The following is a 27,515-nucleotide window of genomic DNA, read 5'->3' as shown; positions in this document are numbered from 1 at the left end:
TCCAGGCAAGAATACTGGACTATATTGCCATTTCCTTCTCCACTTTATGGCTGAGTACTATTCAATTTTGTGTGTGTGTGTCCGTGTATACTATACATAGTATACATGCACACATATTGTTTTCATTTTTATTTTATTTTTTTATTTTCTTTTAAATTTTATTTTATTTAACTTTACAATATTGTATTGGTTTTGCCATATATCAAAATGAATCTGCCACAGGTATACATGTGTGTTTTTATTTTTAAATCGCTAAGTCATGTCTGGCTCTTTGTGACTGCAGATCGCCAGTCTTCCCTGTCCTTCTCCATCTCCCGGAGTTTGCTCAACTTCGTGTCCATTAAGTCGTTGATGGCATCCAACCATCTCATCCTTTGTCACTCCCTTCTCCTCCTGCCCTCAGTCTTTCTCAGCATCAGGGTTGGCTCTTCGCAGGTGGCCAAAGTATTGGAGCTTCAGCTTCAGCATCAGTCCTTCCAATGAATATTCAGGGTTGATTTCCTTTAGGATTGACTGGTTTGATCTCTTTGCAGTCCAAGGGACTCTCAAGAGTCTTCTCCAGCACCATGGTTTGAAAGCATCAATTCTATGGTGCCCAGCCTTCTTTATGGTCCTACTGGAAAAACCATAGCTTTGACTAGACAGACCTTTGTTGGAAAAGCATATCTCTGCTTTTTAATACACTGTCTAGGTTGGTCATAGCTTTTCTGCCAAGGAGCAAGTCTTTTAATTTCATGGCTGCAGTCACCCATCTGAAGTAATTTTGGAGCCCAAGAAAATAAAGTGTGTCACTGTTTCCGTTGTTTCCCCATCTGTTTGCCATGAAGTGATGGGACCAGATGCCATGATCTTAGTTTTTTGAATGGTGAGTTTTAAGCCAACTTTTTCACTCTCCTCTTTTACCTTCATATGCATACATATACACATACACATCTTCTTTATCCATTTGCCTGTTGGTGGAAACTTGAGTTGCTTCCATATCTTGATTATTATAAATAATGCTACTATGAACTTTAGGTTGCATGTATCTTTTCAAACTAGTGTTTTCATTTTTTTTCAGAGTAATCACAAATGGAATTGCTACATCTTTTGGTAGTTTTATTTTTAGGTTTTCAAGGAAGCTCCATCTTGTTTTCCATAGTAGTTGTACCAATTTATATTCCCACCAACAGTGTACAAGGGTTCCCTTTTCTCCACCTCTTCCTAAAACTACTTTTCTTTTTAAAATTTATGGTCAACTGGCTCATTTACAAATAAATTGCTATTTGTACATGGCCAGTGACAATATCTCACTGACTTACAAACCTGATGACAGCCCAATTAACCCTTTCTGGTAAGCTCTCAATCAGCTGGCTCAACCCAAAGTTTCTCAACCATGAATTTATTGAAGCAGCTTAAAAATTGCTCTTTATTTTTCTATATGTCTAGTCCAAACAGTATATGGGAAACTGTGGCTTCCAGCCCCATTGGGCTGAGTTAAAAGTTAAGACTGCAGAGTGTTACCTAATTCTGGTGGTGACCTAGCTGATATTCATTCCAGTAGTAATCTCATCTGAATTTTATATCTGTCAGGAGGAGACTGAGTTCCTGATAGGAATTTTTCTGAATTCCTACAGGCATTCCCATGGTACCAGCTCATGGTGACCTCTCATAAGCCTCTGCATACAGACAGAATTTTAGATCAGACTGAAAATGAGAGCAGGTGACCTTGACCAATGTCTCTTCCCAGCATAAAAATCTGTAATGTAAACTTTCATTGATCAGATATTTGATACCACAGCTACTCAACTTTTCAGCACTTGGAGCATGAAAACTTAATAATAATAATAATATTACCTACTGGGTGCCCACTATGTGCCAACACAACAGAGATTGTTTTCTTGGATCTTCATAGCAGCCATTTATAGTGGAACTTTGATTGAATCCCCTTTTTATGGATGGAAAGATGGTAAACTAGAGTGAATTTCCCACAGTCTGTGTTAATAACTGATGGGGTTGGGATTTTCCATTCAGTTCTCAATGGCTTTAGAATGTGAGGTTTTAGCAACAATACCACTATCCCCAGAATATGAGTTTTTACATTGTCCTGTGATTATGAAGCCTTTTGAGTCATCAAAGAAAGATTTCTGTTTTTTTGCAGCTTAGCAATGTATATTCTATGTATAATATCATTTTTCAGAGTTATAAAAATAAATAATTTATATTTATATTGCAATGTGATAAGGGCCATACTGTAAGTTTGGAGAAATTTCAGAGCACTGACTGGTAGTAATATAGCAGTTGGTCATGATAATGCCACATAATACTGAGCAAAGAACAGTAAGAAGGGAATTCTATCCAGGGAAAATATTATGAACAAAACATCAGGAAAATGTATCCAAATAGATGGTATGTCTCAGGAAAAGGACACATTATTTACTGTAGCTAAACAGAGTATGCATGGAAAGTTGAAATAATGGAAGGAGGAAGATAAATTGTGAAGGATCTTCAATGTTTTATGTTATTAACAATGGTATGTGTTTGTGTATCTAACATACATGTATATAATGTAATATATATGTTTGTGATTCATTTGTGCATTCATTCATTCATCCAATGAACATTTAACAAGTAATTACTCTGTGCCAGGCCCTATGCTAAATCATAGTGATTCAGAGATGTAAGACATGGCTCCTTTCCACACAGATTTTTCTCACAGCCTAATCTCTGGTGGCTCAGACAGTAAAGAATCCCCCTGCAGTGCAGGAGACCTGGGTTTGATCGTTGGCCTGGGAAGATCCCATGGAGGAGGGCATGCCAACTCATTCCAGTGTTCTTGCCTGGAGAATCCCATGGACAGAGGAGCCTGGCAGGCTACAGTCCATGGGGTCGCACGAGTCGGATGAGACTGAGCACAGAAATCACATGTAGTCCATGATTCATTTTAGCAACTTATAGGGTATTTTCATGCACAGATTTTTCCTTCTCAGCAAACATGCATACTCAACAATGTATACACACCACCCATATGTTTCAAGATGTGTTTCAAAGCCCATGCTGAATGTCTGAACATTCTGAGAACCTATTATAAGCATTCAGTACTTATTTGTTCAAATTTATTCTTCAGAATGGTCCCTGAACCTCTCAATATTCTTTCAAGAATGCTTTTACCTCTTTGTCCCTTGGAGGGAGATCACGCTAAGTGCATTTTAATGTGTGCTAAAAAAAGGGCAGCACAGCTGAAGCCTGATTGAAAATCTGATCTTTTCCCTAATGTCACAAGGACATCCTGAGACAATGACTGAGAAGCTATGCACCAGTACTCAGCTGGATCCCTGATACTTACATTGGCAGATGCTTTATCAACAGAGATATTGATTGAGTGAATTAAGTAACCAATTTCCATTTTCAAGCCTCCAATTCCACTTTAGCACCCAGAGATATTAACCAGTATTCTTGTAGGTGAAACCTGATTGTGTTAAGGAGGGTGCCTAGACAATTGGAAGGACCCAGGATAGGAAATTAGAGTTCTGAATTTTTGTTCTCAAGTCTAGCCTACTGGGTCACCTTGAATAACTTACATCATGACTGAATCTTAACTTTTAAAAATCAAATCTTACTTGCTGTAATTCTGAAGAAGAATTTTGGATTACCGACTTGCTATATATAACTCTTGCAGGCTAAGTATATGCAAGGAATTGCTGTAGATGCAAAATTTTCCAAGTTGTTCTAATGAAACATTGGATTGGTCTTGAAATATACTACTTTTCATTTGTATAGGTAGCAGACTAAAAAGCAAAGTTGAAACACAAGTGCTCTTGTTTCCAGAATGTGTCTAGCAGATTGATTGAGCCCAGTAGAGTAGGAAGGCAGGAAGAGACAAAGTCTTATGTACAAAGTCACTGTAAGACACAGGATAATATTAATATTGTATAATAGCTCTTCTAGGTATAATTTTGCTACTTTAAATACTTTAAAGCTATATAGGTGCTATTTATCCTAAACAATGATTTAAACAACAAAATTATATCTAGAATTATGTTGAGTCAAATTGCGAATACACAGTTTTATTCTAGAATTTTCTCTGTCCCTCTCAGTTTCTATACACACACACACACACACACACACACACACACACATACACACACACACACACATATATATATATATATATATATATATATGTATATATAGGTAGAGAGAGAGAGCCATATTTTATGCTAATAGTATAACTATATAACATTTTAAAATTCCCATATAAGTCAATTCATTTTAGCTAGTATTATTCTCTTTATTTCATAGCTGGAACAGTTGAAGATCAGATTGATTGTTCAGTTCAGTGCAGTTCAGTTCAGTCACTCAGTCGTATCTGACTCTTTGCGACCCCATGAATTGCAGCACACGAGGCCTCCCTGTCCATCACCAACTCCCAGAGTTCACCCAAACTCATGTCCATAGAGTCGGTGACGCCATCCAGCCATCTCATCCTCTGTTTTCCCCTTCTCCTCCTACCCCCAATCCCTCCCAGCATCAGGGTCTTTTCCAATGAGTCAACTCTTCACATGAGGTGGCCAAAGTATTGGAGTTTCAGCTTCAACATCAGTCCTTCCAAAGAACACCCAGGACTGATCTCCTCTAAAAAGGACTGATTGGATTTCCTTGCCGTCCAAGAGACTCGCAAGAGTCTTCTCCAACACCATAGTTCAAAAGCATCAATTCTTCGGCGCTCAGCTTTCTTCACAATCCAACTCTCACATCCATACATGACCACTGGAAAAACCATAGCCTTGACTAGATGGACCTTTGTTGGCAAAGTAATGTCTCTGCTTTTCAATATGCTATCTAGGTTGGTCATAACTTTCCTTCCAAGGAGTAAGCGTCTTTTAATTTCACGGATGCAATCACTATCTGCAGTGAATTTGGAGCCCCCCAAAATAAAGTCTGACTGTTACCACTGTTTCTCCATCTTTTTCCCATGAAGTGATGGGACCAGATGCCATGATCTTAGTTTTCTGAATGTTGAAATTTAAGCCAACTTTTTCACTCTCCTCTTTCACTTTTATCAAGAGGCTTTTTAGTTCCTCTTCATTTTCTGCCATAAGGGTGGTGTCATCTGCATATCTGAGGTTATTGATATTTCTCCCAGCAATCTTGATTCCAGCTTGTGCTTCTTCCAGCCCAGCGTTTCTCATGATGTACTCTGCATAGAAGTTAAATAAATAGGGTGACAATATACAGCCTTGAAATGCTCCTTCTCCTATTTGGAACCAGTCTGTTGTTCCATGTCCAGTTCTAATTGTTGCTTCCTGACCTGCATACAGGTTTCTCAAGAGGCAGATCAGGTGGTCTGGTATTCCCATCTCTTTCAGAATTTCCCACAGTTTATTGTGATCCACATGGTCAAAGGCTTTGGCATAGTCAATAAAGCAGAAATAGATGTTTTTCTGGAACTCTCTTCCTTTTTCGATGATCCAGCAGATGATGGCAATTTGATCTCTGGTTCTTCTGCCTTTTCTAAAACCAGCTTGAACATCTGAAAGTTCATGGTTCACGTATTGCTGAATTGTGGCTTGGAGAATTTTGACCATTGCTTTAGTAGCGTGTGAGATGAGTGCAATTGTGCGGTAGTTTGAGCATTCTTTGGCATTGCCTTTCTTTGGGATTGGAATGAAAACCGACCTTTTCCAGTCCTGTGGCCACTGCTGAGTTTTCCAAATTTGCTGGCATACTGAGTGCAGCACTTTCACAGCATCATGTTTCAGGATTTGAAAAAGCTCAACTGGAATTCCATCACCTCCACTAGCTTTGTTCGTAGTGATGCTTTCTAAGGCCCACTTGACTTCACATTCCAGGCTGTCTGGCTCTAGGTTAGTGATCACATCATTGTGATTATCTGGGTCATGAAGATCTTTTTTGTACAATTCTTCTGTGTATTCTTGCCACCCCTTCTTAGATTGATTGTTACTTGCTAATATTTCCTAGCTAGGACTAAGCTCTGGCATTCTGCATCCACTGATAGTGATCTCTCTGCCACTGGATGCTGCATAAACTAAATTGTGGTACAACTAAATGAAGCTATGACACCTACGAGATTTGAAAGATTAATTTGGGCCAGAGGCCTCAAAGAAAATAGATTTCATTACTGAGGTGGGATCCTTAAGTATGGTATTTATTTATAATAGAAAACACTAAAAACACGCTGATACTTTACCTTATTTTTAACCTTGTGAAGCCATAGTTTGTGAAAATAAATAAATTCTGGTATTTTATTAGCATCCTGTTTTATAGACTTTATTTTGTAGGGGTTTGTCCCATAAGAAAACAAGGACAAATACCTTTGGGGAAAATTGTACATGATATATCCTTTTCTTGGAGGCTCATAGTGTGTATTAAAATGTTTTGAGATAAAATGTTTTGAGAAATTTTGGAAAAATGAAATTTGTTCAAGTTTGTTAAATTTGGCTTTTCTTTCTTTTTAAGTCTAACACCAATTAAACCTCTGCTGTATGTGTTAGTTGCTTAGTTGTGTCCAACTTTTTGTGACCTTATGGACTGTAGCCCACCAGGCTCCTTTTCCATGGAATTCTCCAGGCAAGAATACTGGAATAGGTTGCCATTTCCTTCTTCAAAACACTTCCTGGAGCACTCATATTTATGTGAAGTGCAATTTGGAAAATGGAAAATAATTGTCCCATTTCTCCTATTAATCACATCAATCCTGTTTCTTCCATAATTACACTTCAAGAAGAAACTAAAAGAATCCAAGATAAATTGATGCTGAATATGGGTGTACTCATAGTATCATTAGAGTGGAAACTATGGAGACCATGATCTGTTTTTCCTAAAGAGCCTTACACATTATAGTTGCTCGGTATATTCTAATGTTTCTGTCCAATTGACATGTAAACTGGTTCTGAATGTTTTTTATTGATGAGAACAATAAAGTATTCTATATTTTAAATAAAAACAAGTATATATTCAGAGACATTAGACATTTCTCTAAAAGCTGAGGGCTGGAACAGTGGTTTTTATATATTTCCTTTAATTTCATTTACAGGGATAATTGTTATGGCATCTCTCTAGTGCTCTTATTCAACTTTTTAGCTACTGCATGTAAGGTCATGATTTATTTGTTTGCTTTATGGATATAACTCTATTTGTCTAATTGAGTTAGGTTAAATGTTGCTTATACTGATGTGCCTATCAAAATAAAGTTACATACTCAGGTGTTTTATGGCAAGGCAGCTCTTGAAATATGATGTCGTCGTTGATGTCCAACATCTTGAGAAAGCGGCTTCTATTTCAGGTCAGATGCAGGAACTGAGAAGGATAATCTGTTAAAGTTTTCTCTTTTCATTTAATCAACGTGTCCAAGGGTATTTCTAGATGTTGCACTGGGCGATTTTTCCCATCGTATAGAGGAATTCTGCAAGATAAGAAATTAATAAGCCTAAGCAAGGTGCTGTTGAACAGTGCACTAGACTTCTGTGGCCCATGTACTGATGTTACAAGAAACAATGAAAAGAATTGGTGCTAAGACCCTCCAACCCTAGCCATGGTAGGATTCGAGAGTTCAATGTTTAACTCTCCAGTTTCATTGCTTATCTCTCACTATTACACCAGCTTTCTATTGGACAAATATATTAAGCATATTTCAGATTTCTGAGTGGATTACTGTCTCTTCCCTTTGGTCCATTTCACTTGCTATTTCCTCTGACTGGAACATTCTCCCTTGATCCTACTCCCACTCTAATTTGATAAAGCCTACACATGCTTCAGTTCTTCTCTCCAGATGTTATTTTATGGGGAAAGTGTTCTTAATTCCTGCCTCTCTCATTTAGGTTATGTGTTGGATGTCCCTCCTGTGTGATCTCAGAGCATCCTGCATTTTTCTCATCTCTATACTCTCCTTAGAAGGAAAACTTTGACAAACTTAGCATATTAAAATGCAGAGACATTACTTTGCCAACAAAAATCCGTATAGTCAAAGCTACAATTTTTCCAGTAGTCATGTCTGGATGTGACAGTAGGACCATAAAAAATCTGAGCACCAAGAATTGATGCTTTTAACTGTGGTGTTGGAGAAGACTCTTGAGAGTCCCTTGGACAATAAGGAGATCAAACTAGTCAATCCTAAAGGAAATCATTCCTGAATATTCATTGGAAGCAATGAATATTCCTTCAATGCTGAAGCTGGAGCTCCAAAACTTTGACCACCTGATGCGAGGAACTGACTCATTGGAAATGACCCTGCTGCTGGGAAAGATTGAAGGTGGAAGGAGAAGGGGATGACAGAGGATAAGATGGTTGGATGGCATCGCCGACTCCATGGACAAGAGTTTGAGCAAGCTCTGGAAGTTGGTGATGGACAGGGAAGTCTGGCGAGCTGCAGTCCATGGGGTTGAAAAGAGTCAGACATGTCTGAGCAACTGAACTGAACTGATACCCACATTACTGTAAAGTCTGCAAAGTGTCTTTTCTCTTACTAAAATTTGAGCTCTCTTTGGATAAGGACTATGTCTTTCTTGTTTATCATTTTATTTATATTAATAACAGTGCTTAGCAGGTAGGAGGTTCTCAATAAATACTTGCTGAATGAATAAATATGATAATTTATTATTTTCTTGCATTTTTAAAATTGTGGTTTCTGCTCTGTTTTTTATTCTAGGTTTTCAGTTTGAATGGAGAAGAGCAGAGAAGAGAATGACTCTCAGAATTATGGCAGGTTGGAAATCCTGAGCAGAAGTTAGTCTGACAAGGATGAATTGTGAGTAGATTCCATTGTGTCTCAAACTAAAAGACCAAGAACACTTCTAATTTGCTTTTGATAGTATCCTTACAGATTAAATCTTCTCTCTGTGATTCCATTGTTTCACTCAAAATTGTGGCAGTTGTTCAACTTCAGTTCCATGAAGGTAACAAAAACATCTCTTCGTTGTTCTTTCAAGAGATGAAAAGAGTCATTTGAAAATGGCCAGCAGTTTTACATAGTGTGAATGAAAATATTTAAAATATGATTTACTAACATTATATAATATCTGCACCAAAATCACTGCATATGGTGATTGCAGCCATGAAATTAAAACATGCTTACTCCTTGAAAGGAAAGTTATGACTGACCTAGACAGCACATTAAAAAGCAGAGATATTACTTTGCCAACAAAGGTCCATCTAGTCAAGGCTATGGTTTTTCCAGTGGTCATGTATGAATGTGAGAGTTGGACTGTGAAGAAAGCCAAGCACCAAAGAATTGACGCTTCTGAACTGTGGTGTTGGAGAAGACTCTTGAGAGTCCCTTGGACTGCAAGGAGATCCAACCAGTCCATCCTAAAGGAGACCAGTCCTAGGTGTTCATTGGAAGGACTGATGCTGAGGCTGAAACTCCAATACTTTGGCCACCTCATGCTAAGAGTTGACTCATTGGAAAAGACTCTGATGCTGGGAGGGATTGAGGGCAGGAGGAGAAGGAGATGACAGAGGATGAGATGGCTGGATGGCATCACTGACTCGATGGACGTGAGTCTGAGTGAACTCCTGGAATTGGTGATGGACAGTGAGGCCTGGCGTGCTGCGATTCATGGGGCTGCAAAGAGTCAGACACGACTGAGAGACTGAACTGAACATTATATATTAGTATTTTAGATGGATTTTTCAGATACATGCACTGAGAAGCCTGATCTTCCTATATGAAGGTGTTATTTATTTGAAATGTTGGATATGCTGATTGAAAAGAAATACGATTACCTTTTCCTTTGCTGTTAGCCCCAGTATCTGTCTCTGGCTGTTTGAGATCTAACCCTAACTCTTGAACAGAAATAATGAAAAAGAGGAATCAAGTAGGCTAGGCAAGTGACAAGGTACCAGGAATGAATCAGAGGCAAAATCTTTGTTTGATTATGTGACTGAATTAAAGAGTCAGCCTCTGCTTTCTTTTCACTCATAATACTAAATTTTCCTAGATTTGCTAGTTTGGCTAAAATAATGCCTAATTCCATTATATTTTGATGTCAAAAATGATAGCATCTCTGTGGTTTTTAACATTTCTGCCAAAACCGCAATGCCTCTTGCTGAAGAAGGAAATAGTACAGTTCTCTGGGAGATTTTGTTTCAGTAATCTCATGGTTTGGCTATGAAAGGAAGGAAAGAAAACTTTAGATGATTGACAGATTAGGTTTTTCTACAATTGTGAAAATATGCTGACATAGTTTTTTTCTCCTGAATTTCAAATTTGGGGCTCAAGTAGGATGAAATAGGCTGACGTCTGATTGTTTATTGAGTGAACTGGAGAAAATATAATGATTTATCAGTCAGTCAGTCATTAAGCAAGAGCTATGAAGCTCCTATGCCATATGTGGCTCTGTGTTGCTGCTGCTGCTGCTGCTAAGTTGCTTCAGTCCTGTCCGACTCTGTGCGACCCCATAGATGGCAGCCCACCAGGCTCCACCTTCCCTGGGATTCTCCAGGCAAGAACACTGGAGTGGGTTGCCATTTCCTTCTCCAAAGGCATGAAAAATAGAGCTATATTGCCTGACCTAAGAAAACATTATGATCCTGTTGGGAAAAGAGGCAAGCCTCACAGTCAAAATCTTGAAACAATTTTTTCCAATTGTGAGTGCTAGGGATGTGGTACAAAATGCATTGCTATTTAAGCTCAAGGAAAACAGAGACCAGTCTGGGATGAAACCACCAGGAAAATCAAGGAAAGATTCCCCAAGTGATGGGGTGTCCTAGCTGAGACTTGATAGACTGTACTATACTTTCATTTGTTAGAGCGTGAATGGACACTTTACATTTCCTTAAGAAATGCATATTCAATTAAATCTTTTAAATTACTAGAAGGAAAAGTGATGAACAGAGAGGAGGGGAAGACAAATAATATTCTTTGAGATAGAGGTGACCAGCTGTATAAAGGGACTGGCATGTCATTTTGCATGTCATTTTTTTTTGTTTGAATGCTAATTATGGCAATAACCTATATTATAATATACACTCATCTATCCATATTCTCCATTGTGTGCCCATTAGATTTAGAGCTGTAGCTTAGAATAATAGCAGACACTTATATATTGCATATATATGCATACATACACATGTATAACACTTGCTATATGTCAAGAACTGTTCTAACCATTCTGCAACTATTACTTTCAGCCTTATAACTCTATAAGGCTTTACAGGTGAAAAATCAAGGCACAGAGAGGTAAAGCAACTTGTTCAAGGTCATATAACTAGTATGTAGCAGAACCAAGATTTGAACCCAGACATCTTGTTTCCAGTTTTTAAACACTATTCATTGCACCTTGGGTTACACTTGTTTATTTGTGGAAACTCCATTGACTGCTTGGTGTATCTATTAATATAAATGGTTAGACTTGTGTCCTTGGTTCCTCTCTCTTTGGCTTCCCTTGACCTCTAGTTTATTTTCACTATATATCAGCAGTCCCCAATATTTTGGCACCAGAGACTGGCTTCATGGAAGACAGTTTTCCTTTTTTAAAAATTATTTTTAGGAGGAGAATTGTTTAATAATATTGTATTGCTTTCTGCTGTACAACAGCATGAATCAGAAATATGTATACATATATCCCCTCCCTCTTGCATCTCCCTTTCACCCCAACCCCCATCTCATGTCTCTAGGTCATCACAGAGCACTGAGCTGAGTTTCCTCTGCTATGAAACTGCTTCACACTAGCTATTTTACACATCTGTTGTTCTAGTTGTTGTTCAGGCATTGTAGTGTCTGATCTGTTGCTACCCCCATGGACTGCAGCATGCCAGGCTCCCCTGTCCTTCACTATGTCCTGGAGGTTGCTCAGATTCATGTCCATTGAGTTAGTGATGCCATCCAGCCATCTCATACTCTGCCGCCCCCTTCTCCTTTTCCCTTCAATCTTTCCCAGCATCAGGGTCTTTTATACATGGAAGTGTATATATATATCAATGCTACTCTCCCATTTTGTCCCACCCTCTCCTTCCCTCACTGTATCCACAAATTCATTCTCTATGTCTTCACCTCTATTCCTGCCCTGCAAATAGATTCATCAGTACCATTTTTTCTAGGTTCCATATAATAAAATATTTGTTTTTATGAATTACTTCACTCTGTTTAACAGGCTCTAGTTTAATCCACCTCACTATAATGGACTTTAATTCATTCCTTTTTGTGGCTGAATTATATTCCACTGTGTATATGTACCACAGCTTCTTTATCCATTCATCTGTCAGTGGACATCTAGGTTGCTTCCATGTCCTGATATTGCAAATAGTGCTGCTATGAAAACTAGAGTACATGTGTCTTTGAATTATGGTTTTCTCAGGGTGTATGACCAGTAGTGGGATTGCTGGGTCATATGGTAATTGTATTCCTAGTTTCTTAAGGAATTTCCATACTGCTCTCCATAATGGCTGTATCAATTTACATTCCCACCAACAGTGAAAGAGGGTTCCTTTTTCTCCACACCCTCTCCAGTACTTATTGTTTATAGATTTTTTGATGACGCCTATTCTAACTGCACTCATCTCACATGCTAGTAAAGTAATGCTCAAAATTCTCCAAGCCAGGCTTCAGCAATATGTGAACCGTGAACTTCCAGATGTCCAAGCTGGTTTTAGAAAAGACAGAAGAACCAGAGATCAAATTGCCATCAGCTGGATCATGGAAAAAGCAAGAGAGTTCCAGAAAAAACATCTATTTCTGCTTTATTGACTATGCCAAAGCCTTTGACTGTGTGGATCACAATAAACTGTGGAAAATTCTGAAAGAGATGGGAATACCAGACCACCTGACCTACCTCTTGAGAAACCTGTATGCAGGTCAGAAGCAACAATTAGAACTGGACATGGAACAACAGACTTGTTCCAAATAGGAGAAAGAGCATTTCAAGGCTTTATATTGTCACCCTGCTTATTTAACTTCTATGCAGAGTACATCATGAGAAACGCTGGGCTGGAAGAAGCACAAGCTGGAATCAAGATTGCTGGGAGAAATATCAATAACCTCAGATATGCAGATGACACCACTCTTATGGCAGAAAGTGAAGAGGAACTAAAAAGCCTCTTGATGAAAGTGAAAGAGGAGAGTGAAAAAGTTGGCTTAAAGCTCAGCATTCAGAAGATGAAGATCATGGCATCTGGTCCCATCACTTCATGGGAAATAGATGGGGAAACAGTGGAAACAGTGTCAGACTTTATTTTTGGGGGCTCCAAATTCACTGCAGATAGTGACTGCAGCCATGAAATTAAAAGACGCTTACTCCTTGGAAGGAAAGTTATGACCAACCTAGATAGCATATTGAAAAGCAGAGACATTACTTTGCCAACAAAGGTCCATCTAGTCAAGGCTATGGTTTTTTCTGTGGTCATGTATGGATGTGAGAGTTGGACTGTGAAGAAAGCTGAGAGCCGAAGAATTGATGCTTTTGAACTGTGGTGTTGGAGAAGACTCTTGAGAGCCCCTTGGACTGCAAGGAGATCCAACCAGTCCATTCTGAAGGAGATCAGCCCTGGGATTTCTTTGGAAGGAATGATGCTAAAGCTGAAACTCCAGTACTTTGGCCACCTCATGCGAAGAGTTGACTCATTGGAAAAAACTCTGATACTGGGAGGGATTGGGGTCAGGAGGAGAAGGGGATGACAGAGGAAGAGATGGCTGGATGGCATCACTGACTCGATGGACGTGAGTCTGAGTGAACTCTGGGAGTTGGCGATGGACAGGGAGGCCTGGCGTGCTGCGATTCATGGGGTCTCAAAGGGTCGGACACGACTGAGTGTTGAACTGAACTGATTCTAACTGGTATAAGGTGATGCCTCATTGTAGTTTTGATTTGCATTTCTCTAACAGTGATCGATGTTCAGCATCTTTTCATATTTTTGTTGGCCATCTGTATGTCTTCTTTGGAGAAATATCCATGTAGATCTTTCACCCATTGTTTGATTAGGTTGTTTTTCTGATATTGAGCTGTGTGAGTTGCTTGTATATTTTGGAGATTAATTCTTTTTCATTTGCTTCATTTGCAATTATTTTCTCCCATTCTGAGGCTTATCTTTTCATTTTGTTTATGGTTTCCTTTGCTATACAAAAGCTTTTCAGATGAGGGGGATGGTTCACGCGGTAATGAGAGTAATGGGGAGCCTCAGATGAAGCTTTACTTGCTTGTCTGCTGCTCACCTCCTGCTATGTGGCCCAGTTACTAACAGATGCAAGCCAGAACTGGTCCATGGCCTGGGGGTTGGAGACCTCTGCTATATATTATATAAATTCTGAGGAAATCCAGTGGGAATGTTGATCCCAGGGTCAGGAAGGGAGTTATATGTTCATGACAATAGAACTTTTTCACTATCTATGATATTAAATATTGAATACTCGGCTCACTTTTTAAATTAGGCTCTTATGTACCAATAAGTTCAGGACTATAGTCATCTACCAGATAGATATATGCCAGTAAGGTATAACTCACACACAATGATTTGTGCATGACAGGATTCTATAGCTCCTGTCCAAGGTAGCCCTCCTACAGTGAGCACACATTCTGAGGAGGTAAAAAGTAATTTTATACCAACCTCTATCTTCTCATTCATTTGCTCATCCTTATCATTGAGTTTTTCCAGTAAGGTTTATATTTACATGTAATAAGACTTTCTTAATTGTTTGCCCTCCAAAATTCAAACCAACTACTACAAAAGTACTTGGTAGATAAGACTTGGTAGTACCAAATAGTACAGCTATGCCTCATAAGTTTTTAAGTTGGGTCACCTTCGACTTCTTCAGTTTTTGAGAACCTACACTCAAAGCATAAACATTTCTGCCAACTAACTTCTCAAATAGTTTTCTGAATTTACACGTGGAAGGAAGAGCCAAGAACACTGACTAAAAGCTTTCCTACCCTCCATACTGTGTGAGGTCTTTGCTCTTTCACCTTCCCCACTGGCTCAGATGAATGCCAGCATTCATTCCTCCCTCACTACTGAGCCTCCTCAATACCACTGAGGCCCACGCCCTGGCTCCAAACTGAGATCAGATCTCAAAGTGGATTGGAAGTGGCAAGTAGTTTCACCTTCACTGAAATGCTGAGATTCTACATCAAAATATTATTTTGTTTATTTTACTTTTGTTTGAGAAGGCAGAGGAAGGGAATTCTACTCTGCCTGTCACAGTGATTGACAGAAATGAATTGTGAAAGACAGCAACTGTGTTTATGAGCCAGGGAGGTGAAAACTAGACAAGACCTGCATCATATATTTTTAACAACTCAATAAATTTCTTTCACCCATTCCCCAAATCTTCACATTCCAGCCAGAAAAAAAAAATGATATAAAGTTTCAGCTAGAAATGAGTTTTTGTTTGTGAAGGTTGGAAAGGTATAAGACCATGAAACATATTTTTTAATGAAATTATAGTACACTCCAGAATCTCACTCAAACCTAGTCTCTGGGGCCATGCTATTCTTATAGGAAAGAAAAACCAAGCAAGATCTTTGTGCTGCTTCAGCAAGTAAATTCTTCTGGATGAGTCTGAAACAGTCTCTTTTTTTTTTTTTTTTTTAATTTTATTTTATTTTTAAACTTTACATAATTGTATTAGTTTTGCCAAATATCAAAATGAATCCGCCACAGGCATACATGTGTTCCCCATCCTGAACCCTCCTCCCTCCTCCCTCCCCACACCATCCCTCTGGGTCGTCCCAGTGCTCCAGCCCCAAGCATCCAGTATCCCGCATCGAACCTGGACTGGCAACTCGTTTCTTGCATGATATTCTACATGTTTCAATGTCACTCTCCCAAATCTTCCCACCCTCTCCCTCTCCCACAGAGTCCATAAGACTGTTCTATACATCAGTGTCTCTTTTGCTGTCTCGTACACCAGGTTATTGTTACCATCTTTCTAAATTCCATATATATGCGTTAGTATACTGTATTTCTGTTTTTCCTTCTGGCTTACTTCACTCTGTATAATAGGCTCCAGTTTCATCCACCTCATTAGAACTGATTCAAATGTATTCTTTTTAATGGCTGAGTAATACTCCATTGTGTATATGTACCACTGCTTTCTTATCCATTCATCTGCTGATGGACATCTAGGTTGCTTCCATGTCCTGGCTATTATAAACAGTGCTGCGATGAACATTGGGGTACACGTGTCTCTTTCCCTTCTGGTTTCCTCAGTGTGTATGCCCAGCAGTGGGATTGCTGGATCATAAGGCAGTTCTATTTCCAGTTTTTTAAGGAATCTCCACACTGTTCTCCATAGTGGCTGTACTAGTTTGCATTCCCACCAACAGTGTAAGAGGGTTCCCTTTTCTCCACACCCTCTCCAGCACTTATTATTTGTAGACTTTTGGATCGCAGCCATTCTGACTGGTGTGAAATGGTATCTCATAGTGGTTTTGATTTGCATTTCTCTGATAATGAGTGATGTTGAGCATCTTCTAACTCTACACCTAAAGCAACTAGAAAAGGAAGAAATGAAGAACCCCAGGGTTAGTAGAAGGAAAGAAATCTTAAAAATTAGAGCAGAAATAAACGCAAAAGAAACAAAAGAGACCATAGCAAAAATCAACAAAACCAAAAGCTGGTTCTTTGAAAGGATAAATAAAATTGACAAACCATTAGCCAGACTCATCAAGAAACAAAGGGAGAAAAATCAAATCAACAAAATTAGAAACGAAAATGGAGAGATCACAACAGACAACACAGAAATACAAAGGATCATAAGAGACTACTATCAACAATTATATGCCAACAAAATGGACAACGTGGAAGAAATGGACAAATTCTTAGAAAAGTACAACTTTCCAAAACTAGACCAGGAAGAAATAGAAAATCTTAACAGACCCATCACAAGCATGGAAATTGAAACTGTAATCAAAAATCTTCCAGCAAACAAAAGCCCTGGTCCAGATGGCTTCACAGCTGAATTCTACCAAAAATTTAGAGAAGAGCTGACACCTATCCTGCTCAAACTCTTCCAAAAAATTGCAGAGGAAGGTAAACTTCCAAACTCATTCTATGAGGCCACCATCACCCTAATACCAAAACCTGACAAAGATCCCACAAAAAAAGAAAACTACAGGCCAATATCACTGATGAACATAGATGCAAAAATCCTTAACAAAATTCTAGCAATCAGAATCCAACAACACATTAAAAAGATCATACACCATGATCAAGTGGGCTTTATCCCAGGGATGCAAGGATTCTTCAATATCCGCAAATCAATCAATGTAATACACCACATTAACAAATTGAAAAATAAAAACCATATGATTATCTCAATAGATGCAGAGAAAGCCTTTGACAAAATTCAACATCCATTTATGATAAAAACTCTCCAGAAAGCAGGAATAGAAGGAACATACCTCAACATAATAAAAGCTATATATGACAAACCCACAGCAAACATTATCCTCAATGGTGAAAAATTGAAAGCATTTCCTCTAAAGTCAGGAACAAGACAAGGGTGCCCACTTTCACCATTACTATTCAACATAGTTTTGGAAGTTTTAGCCACAGCAATCAGAGCAGAAAAAGAAATAAAAGGAATCCAAATTGGAAAAGAAGAAGTAAAACTCTCACTATTTGCAGATGACATGATCCTCTACATAGAAAACCCTAAAGATTCCACCAGAAAATTACTAGAAATAATCAATGACTATAGTAAAGTTGCAGGATATAAAATCAACACACAGAAATCCCTTGCATTCCTATACACTAATAATGAGAAAACAGAGAGAGAAATTAAGGAAACAATTCCATTCACCATTGCAACGGAAAGAATAAAATACTTAGGAATATATCTACCTAAAGAAACTAAAGACCTATATATAAAAAACTATAAAACACTGGTGAAAGAAATCAAAGAGGACACTAATAGATGGAGAAATATACCATGTTCATGGATTGGAAGAATCAATATAGTGAAAATGAGTATACTACCCAAAGCAATTTATAGATTCAACGCAATCCCTATCAAGTTACCAACAGTATTCTTCACAGAGCTGGAACAAATAATTTCACAATTTGTATGGAAAAACAAAAAACCTCGAATAGCCAAAGCGATCTTGAGAAAGAAGAATGGAACTGGAGGAATCAACCTACCTGACTTCAGGCTCTACTACAAAGCCACAGTTATCAAGACAGTATGGTACTGGCATAAAGACAGATATATAGATCAATGGAATAAAATAGAAAGCCCAGAGATAAATCCACGCACATATGGACACCTTATCTTTGACAAAGGAGGCAAGAATATACAATGGATTAAAGACAATCTCTTTAACAAGTGGTGCTGGGAAATCTGGTCAACCACGTGTAAAAGAATGAAACTAGACCACTTTCTAACACCATACACAAAAATAAACTCAAAATGGATTAAAGATCTAAATGTAAGACCAGAAACTATAAAACTCCTAGAGGAGAACATAGGCAAAACACTCTCTGACATACATCACAGCAGGATCCTCTATGACCCACCTCCCAGAATATTGGAAATAAAAGCAAAAATAAACAAATGGGACCTAATTAACCTTAAAAGCTTCTGCACATCAAAGGAAACTATTAGCAAGGTGAAAAGACAGCCTTCAGAATGGGAGAAAATAATAGCAAATGAAGCAACTGACAAACAACTAATCTTAAAAATATACAAGCAACTCCTACAGCTCAACTCCAGAAAAATAAATGACCCAATTAAAAAATGGGCCAAAGAACTAAATAGACATTTCTCCAAAGAAGACATACAGATGGCTAACAAACACATGAAACAGTCTCTTTTTATGTGAAGTTCTATATTGTACTCCCATTGCATTAGAAGAATGTCTGACTTACTTCACTGTCCTAAACCCTTGACATTCAGAGTGGAATCTGGAAAAAGCTGGTTATAGTAGACACATTTTGTGGAAGAAGTTTGACAAACTTGGAGTCAATCTATAGAATTTTGTCAGGATATACAAATGTCTCTTTTCTTGGAAATACTGAAGAAAGAATTTGTTTTAATTTTTTTTTTAAGAATTTGTTTTAGAAAATTAAAATCCATTTTTCATTTTAATTATGTATTCCTCCATCTTAAGAGCTTCTGCTGTCCCTTATTGAAGTGATATAATTGAAAACACACAGACTCTGAAGCAAAACAGACAGATTTGAAACATGGCTGTGAAAATTGGTGGGTTTGAGATAAGTCTTGAAAAAAACAATAACAGCTCTGACTCTTTCTCCTCTTCAAATAGTAAATAATATTATTCATCCTGTGGGATTGTTCAGAAATTGATATATAAATATGTAAATGAGATATAGATCTGTATCAGTATAATAAATACTGAAATCCCTACTACATACATTTCTTCAGGTGATGTTTTTGTTTATCTTCAAATGTGAATGACGGGTCTTAAAATCTAACAAATGTGTTGTCAGTCTCTTCTTCCCTGTTGTCTTCTGTTCCTTAATTTTCACTGGGGTAAATTTATTTTGACAGGTGCTCTGACATGTGCTGATGAATTTGAAAAAATGGTCACAAGGAACTCTTTTCCCAAGCAGGTTGGCTAATTAATTATTAGTTATAAAATTAATAGCTCTCAAAAGGAGAACGGGACCCCATGACTATAGTGTAGAACTGTACTGGATGCTAGACTGTAGTCATAACCATCTATTAATACATGATTCAATTTAAAAACAGTTGCTGAAAGGCCCACCTGACACTACCAGTCTTCACCATAATAGCCCCCTGCTACCTGCTCTTTTCACCTACCATGCTCTTGTTTAGGAGGTGAAGTACATAAGAGAGTAGTAAGCTTCCCTAACTTCACAAAGAGGTGAAGAATATTGTAATATCTGTCATGAACATATTGCATGATACCAAGTATATAAATTGTGACACATATGCTATGGTGTCCTTTCTTCCATAATAGTATAGGAATTGCAAAACAGCCATGAATTTGAAAAAATGAAAAGGAATAACTGAACAGTTTTGAATATCTTTGCTGACAATACAGTTTGTTTTTGTGCCTAACTCCATCTCAACCCTCACATACTTATTTTCATTTAAATTTTTCATATATTTATTCAGCATATGTTACTTGACAACTTTGAGGCAGTCTGAATTTTATTGTAATGTGAATGAAAAGCTATTAGAGAATTTTAAGTCAGAGAATAATGTCAAATTTACATTGTTTTCATTTTTATTTCATATTGGAATATAGTTAATTCATAATGTGTTTCAGAGGTATAGCAAAGTGATTCAGATATAGATATATATAGATCAATTCTTTGTCAGATTCTTTTCCCATTTAAGTTATTACAGAATATTGAGTAGAGTTTCCTGTGATATATAGTAGGTCAATGTTTATCTATTTTATATATAGGAGTTTGTATCTGTTAATTCCAAACTCCTAATTCATCCCTCTCACTTCCCCCTTTTGGTAACCATGTCTGTGGATCTATTTCTGTTTTGTATATAAGTCCATTTGTATATATATATTTTTAGATTTCACATATAAATGATATCATATGATACGTGTCTTTCTCTGTCTGACTTACTTCACTTAACACGATAATCTCTAGGTCCATCCATGTTGCTGCAAATGACATTATTCTGTCCTCTTTTATGGTTGAAAAATATTCCATTGTATATGCGTACCACACCTTCTTTGTCCACTCATCTGTCGTTGGACATTTAGGTTGCTTCTTATGTGAATATAGTATTCTATGAACAATAGGATTTATGTATGTTATACATAAAATGTAAATCAGTTCAGTTCAGTTCAGTCACTAAGTCATGTCTGACTCTTTGCCACCCCATGAATTGCAGCACGCCAGGCCTCCCTGTCCATCACCAACTCCTGGAGTTCACTCAAACTCACGTCCATCGAGTCGGTGATGCCATCCAGCCATCTCATCCTCTGTTTTCCCCTTCTCCTCCTGCCCCCAATCCCTCCCAGCATCAGAGTCTTTTCCAATGAGTCAACTCTTCGCATGAGGTGGCCAAAGTAATGGAGTTTCAGCTTTAGCATCATTCCTACCAAAGAACACCCAGGACTGATCTCCCTCAGAATGGACTGGTTGGATCTCCTTGCAGTTCAAGGGACTCTTAAGAGTCTTCTCCAACACCACAGTTCAAAAGCATCAATTCTTCAGCGCTCAGCTTTCTTCACAGTCCAGATCTGCAATAAATATTAGGGTGTATCTATCTTTTAAAAGTAGAGTTTCCTCCAGATATATACCCAGATGTAGGACTGCAGGATCATATGGTAGCTCTATTTTTAGTTTTTTAAGGAACCTTCATCCTGCTCTCCATAGAGGCTGTACTAACTTATATTCCCATCAACAGAGCAGGAAGGTTCCCTTCTCTCCATACCCTCTCCAGGACTTGTTATTTGTAGACTTTTTGATGATGGCCATTCTGACTGGTTTGAGATGATACCTCATTGTCATTTTAATTTGCATTTCTCTAATAACTAGTGATGTTGAACATCCTTTCATGTGCCTCTTGGCCTATATGTTTTTTTGATTTGGTCTCAGTTAACAAAATTGAATACCAAATACCCTGAGAGTGTAAAGTCAAGATGAGACTAGCAGTAAGTAAACTTGAATAGACTTGAATTTATCCAGGGTCACAGAACTTGTAAGTAGGATAGCTGGCATTTTGAGTCCAGACAGCTTTGCTTCAGAACTTCGCTTGCACAGTTAGCCACCTTGCTACTTTGCTTGCACAATTAGCCACCTTGCTACATTACTTCTCTTGGTTAATGGCTACATAGCATTTCTTTGTTACTAATATTCCATAATTTACTTGACATCTTGAATATTATTCATCATATATTTCCAATTTGTACTATTACACTGTAGAAGGAAATGGCAACCCAATCCAGTATTCTTGCATGGAGAATTCCATGGACAGAGGAGCCTGGGGGGCTATGGTCCATGGGGTCACAAAGAGTCTGACACAATCAAGTGACTGAAACTACTACTACTGCTTTATACCTAACTCTACAATATACATCTTTACAGAAACATCTTTATTCATGCCTTTTATTATTTCATTCCCATGTGTATTCCATAGCCTTACTAGATCAAAACCTATTTCAACTCTTGACTGTGGTAGAGCTATTTTAAGTATAGTGATATTTTAATACTACTTCTTTGGTAAATAATGATAATAGCTATGATTACTGAGCACTTACAATGTGGTAAAAATTGTGCTGATTTCTTTGTATTGTTCAATAATTATCTCAGTTAATCACCACAATGATATTATGAAATATGTACTGTCATTAGCCAGCATTTTAGATAAGGAAATTGAAGTTCACGGATTTTAGGTTATCTGTCCAAGGTAATATAGTATATAAAAATTCCAAAAGAGTTCAGTCTCATTCCAGGCTTGTTTGTATGGAGTAGGCATATGCAGCAGATTGAAGGGGGAATAGATGTTAGAAGGCTATTGCTTTATTGACTATGCCAAAGCCTTTGACTCTGTGGATCACAATAAACTGTGGAAAATTATGAAAGAGATGGGAATACCAGACCACCTTACCTGCCTCTTGAGAAACCTGTATGCAGGTCAGGAAGCAACAGTTAGAACTGGACACGGAACAACAGACTGGTTCCAAATAGGAAAAGGAGTACGTCAAGGCTGTATATTGTCACCCTGCTTATTTAACTTATATGCAGAGTACATCATGAGAAATGCTGGGCTGGATGAAGCACAAGCTGGAATCAAGATTGCCAGGAGAAATATCAATCACCTCAGATATGCAGATGACACCACCCTTATGGCAGAAAGTGAAAAAGAACTAAAGAGCCTCTTGATGAAAGTGAAAGAGGAGAGTAAAAAAGTTGCCTTAAAGCTCAACATTCAGAAAACTAAGATCATGGCATCTGGTCTATCACTTCATGGGAAATAGATGGGTAAAAAGTGGAAACAGTGGCTGACTTTATTTTTTGGGGCTCCAAAACCACTGCAGATGGTGATTGCAGCCATGAAATTAAAAGATGCTTATTCCTTGGAAGGAAAGTTATGACCAACCTAGACAACATATTAAAAAGCAGAGATATTACTTTGTCAATAAAGGTCCATCCAGTAAAGGTTATGGTTTTTCCAGTGGTCATGTATGGATGTGAGAGTTGGAGTATAAAGAAAGCTGAAGGCCAAAGAATTGATGGTTTTGAACTTTGGTGTTGGAGAAGACTCTTGAGAGTCCCTTGGACTGCAGGGAGATCCAATCAGTCCATCCTAAAGGAGATCAGTCCTGGGTGTTCATTGGAAGGACTGATGTTGAAGCTGAAACTCCAATACTTTGGCCACCTGATGTGAAGAGCTGACTCACTGGAAAAGACCCTGATGCTGGGAGGGATTGAGGGCAGGAGGAGAATGGGATGACAGAGGATGAGACGGTTGGATGGCATCACTGACTCAAGGTGATGGACAGGGAAGCCTGGCGTGCTGCAGTTCTTGGGTCACAGTCAGACACGACTGAGCAACTGAACTGACTGACAGTAACTTAGGAGTAGATTAGAAAAATGTTTTCAAAATGTGGTCCCCAGCCTATAGCATCAACACCATTTGAGATTTTAAAAAAATATTTATGTATTTATTTGACTGAGTCAAGTCTTAGTTTTGACACGTGGGCTCCACTCTTTAGTTGTGACATGGCAAGTGGGATCTTAGTTCCTTAACAAGAATTCAAACCTACATCCCCTGCATTGTAAGGTAGATTCTTATTCACTGGACTGCAAAGGAAGTCCCTGGGATTTCTTAAACATATAGATTATTGGGCCTCATCCCAGATCTATAGAATCAAAAACTCTTTTGGAGAGGGCCTAGTTACTTGTGTTTTAACCATCCCATCAGGGGATTCTGAAGCCTGCTGAAATTTGAGAACCAGTGGACTAAAGTGGTAGTAGAGGAAAATAAGAGGGAAGGGGATAAAATAATATGACTTGGAGAGGATAATAGGGAGTTTTAGAATTGAATATAGTCCCCATGTTTGGAGTATTGCTGAGAGAAACAATAGTGGTGATATAGAAGGAAAAAGAGAAAGAATCATTTTCATGTTTTTTTTTTTTCCCTCCATCCATTTGAAGTTAGATAATTTTTGACAGGTACATTCTGGATACTCAAAAATAACAGTGAGTGCTAAGTTATTTTCATTACTGCCTCCACAACTATCCTAATAGTTAAAGCAAAGCATCAAAATGTTTGCTTTCTGCACTGAGGTAAGTGGGAGGGGGTGGTGGCAGTGGGATGTGTGTAGTTCAATTAAACATTAAAGGAAAAAAAGATGCAAGGCTCCTGTGAAAATGAAAGGACTATAGAAGTTAATTTTAAACACATGCACATGTGGCTGGTATGGTAGCATGAGTCAAGGAGATGAGTATATTAATAAAAGCAGTATTATAGCAAATGGAGGTAATAAAGCACTGCAGTATTAACTGAACTACATCAGAAGCCCTACTGTTCTTAGATGCTCTCTTTTCAACCTCATTGGAAATTAAAAACTAATCCCTTGTGAGGAAAACCTGTTCTACCTGAAACAGTATCAAAAGCCTTCATCTCAGTCAGATTAATTGCACTAGTACCTGTCATGGTTGAAGAAAACACCAGGAGTGAATGATAAACAAACCCATCTCATGAGCAAAGTTTTTGAGGAATTGCCTCTGATCTAATAAGATCTAAACTAATAAGGCCAACCTATTTGGATAATACATGGCAGTTTTCAAAGCATTTCAATATATACCTGTTAACTGAGACTTGAAAATTTGGTAAGTGAGACAAAGAAGGTGTCATTGTTCCCTTTTTATGGTAGAGCGATAGAAACTTGCAGAGGTCTCCCATAACAAAGGTAACATTTTAGGTCATGTCATTTAAAGAAAAAGCATTATTTATTCATTATTATTTATAAAACAATAAATTTATAAAATAATAAATTAATTCATAAAATAAGTTAGAAAAAATATAAAATAATTTATAAAATAATAAATTTATTATTTTATTATTTATTATTTATAAAAACATGTGACTTTTATTATTTTAAAATAATAATATTTTATTATAAATTATTTTAATTGGAGGATAATTGCTTTAAATGTTGTATTGGTTTTCGCCATGCAACAACATGAGTCAGCCATAAGTATAGTTAGATCCCCTCCCTCTTGAACCTCCATCCCACCCTCCACCCCATCCCACCCTTCTATGTCATCACAGAGCACTGAGTTGAACTCCCTATGTTATGCAGCAACTTCCCACTAGTCATGTTCTCATTCTTGACCAGATTTGTTCTGAGTAAATTTTCTTCCTCTTGGATAAGTTCTATTTAAAGAGGTCCCTCATTCTCCCATTTAATATGTTTCTGATATCCCACTAATTGTCAGATGAGACTAGATATGTGTGAATTGCAGCAGAACACAGGTTTGAGATCAAACTGGGTTCCCCAACCCTGGGCTATTTTTTCTCCAATTAAAATTATATTATGAATATTATCCCATGTCATTAAACTATTCTTCTAAAATATAATTGTTTTCAATTTTGTACTAGTACTAATGTTTACTGGAATATCCTTATGCACAGATACTTGTGGATCTGTTTTATTTCCTCAGAACAGAATCCTAGCTGTGGAATTACTGTGTCCAAGAGTTATGATCATTTGCAAAGACGTTGTTACATATTGTCACAATATCCCCAAGAAAGAGTTTACTTATTTCTATTTCAGTCAATGGTAGTTATTAGCACACCTTTGCCTGAAGCTTACCAGTACTGCGAGTTTGAAAGGTGAACCTGATATCTTTTTTGTGTGTGTGAGTTGTGCTTTTTGATGACTAGTAGATAAAAAAAAATTATATTTATGAATACATTGGCCATTTGCTTTTCTTGTCCCGTGAAGTCTCTATGTCCTCTTTGGTTCATGAATTTGCAAACTTTTGTTGTAAAGGGCCAGATAGTTAACATTTTTTGGCCACACTCTACCACATGTGGGATCTTAGTTCCCCAACCAGGGATCTAACCTGTTCCCCTTGCATGGGAAGCTTGGGGTCTTAACCACTGGACCACCAGAGAAGTCCCCCAGGTAGTTAACATTTTTATTTTTTGTGGCCTTATGGTCTCTGAGTCTTTGTCACAACTATTCAACTCTGCCATTATAGTACAGAAGTAGCCATTATACAACATATAATTGAATAGGCATGACTGAGTTCTAATACAAAAATTGGCAGTGGGCCAGATTTGCCCACTCATGGGCCATTATTTTAGTTCATTGTGCTACTGGAGGTATTTATCACTTTCTTATTGATTTTTAAAAGTTCTACACATATTAAAGACCATTAGCCCTGTCAACTGAAAGAAATGCACCATGTGATAGCTGAGGGTTGTTTTATTTGGGGTAAAATAAGGACTACAGCCCAGGAGACAGCATCTCAGATAGCTCTGAGGAACTGCTCTGAAGATGTAGCAGGGAAGCTCAGCATGATATATTATTTTAGGGAAAAGGGATACATACAATCAAGCATACATTTTGGCAGAGGCTTGCTGCTAGTCTCATGAAGGTTAGTACTAGTCATGAGGAACAGATGTCTCTGTTAACAATTTTAGTGCCTTTCTAGATATGAGAAGATACAAAATCTTCTCCAGAGAATATCTATCTGACTGTTCTGCCAGTTTTTCCCAGAACACAGAGTGCTTCATTCCTGATCTCTACCCTGAATTTCAGGATGTGCTGAAAGTCATTGACTGCAGGGTTAGTGACTTAATTCTTGCAGAGACAGATGATAAGTACCAATTTTTAGTTGGCAGCCCTTTGTAATAGATTTTGGAAATGCCTCCCTGCTTGTTCTAATATTTCATGTATTTCAGTATACTATAATTTTCCTTTTTTGCCTTTGCTTTTATTATTAGCAAGACTTTCCCCACCAAAAAATTCAGATAATGAATTACTTATGTTTTCTTCTAGTCCTTTTATGGTTTTAATATTTATGATTCACTTTTAAGTCTATCTGGAAATAATTTTAATGTGAGGCTTGTTGCAGAGAACTGATTTCATATTTTCCAACAAATAGTCAACCAATGGTGTCAGCACCTTTTATTGAATAAACCTTCTTTGCTCAGTGGGGCTTCTTTTAAAGTTAAGTCTCTACTAAGCTGGATGTGTCTCTATTGATCTTAAAGGTGCTATTATTTGAATCTAGCATCTGAAAAAATAATGGCTCTAGAATTCTCTTTACTGTAGGTGGCCTCTCAAGCTCCCTTTGTCCTTCCTTTAATCCAGTTTGAGATGTATGGAGAGTTCTGTCATGACTATAGCTATTGCTATAATTGTAGCTGCTGATGTCCTTAAATTTTTCTTACATCTCTGTCTCTTTGCATTTGTGTAGTCTCCTATTGCTCAGTGGAGAAATGCTTTCTTATAAAATCAGAGAAACAGAGAGTCTTCTTCCTGTTGTACTTTAGCCTTGGTTCACTCTTCTCATTGGCAATAGGCTTAGTTTCCTTATGTTGTGATGGAACTACTTGTCTGCACTTACAGTATAACCCTTTCTTATATTTTTCTTTTTTTCTGTGCATA

The 27,515-nt window shown here is 37.7% G+C and overlaps 1 long non-coding RNA gene across 1 annotated transcript in view; it reads left to right on the top strand.

The window, feature by feature from the left end:
* Positions 1 to 27,515, top strand: part of LOC139180899 (uncharacterized) — a 241,887-nt gene that overhangs the window by 147,202 nt on the left and 67,170 nt on the right. Inside the window, exon 4 of the long non-coding RNA XR_011565099.1 lies at positions 8,648 to 8,746. This is a non-coding gene — a long non-coding RNA (uncharacterized lncRNA). The remainder of the gene's footprint in view (positions 1 to 8,647; positions 8,747 to 27,515) is intronic.

The sequence above is a fragment of the Bos indicus genome, chromosome X (assembly GCF_029378745.1).
Source record: "Bos indicus isolate NIAB-ARS_2022 breed Sahiwal x Tharparkar chromosome X, NIAB-ARS_B.indTharparkar_mat_pri_1.0, whole genome shotgun sequence".
In the NCBI taxonomy this organism is placed as follows: Eukaryota; Metazoa; Chordata; class Mammalia; order Artiodactyla; family Bovidae; genus Bos; species Bos indicus.
Note: the sequence above shows the minus strand (reverse complement) of the source record. Positions and strands in the feature narration are given on the sequence as shown.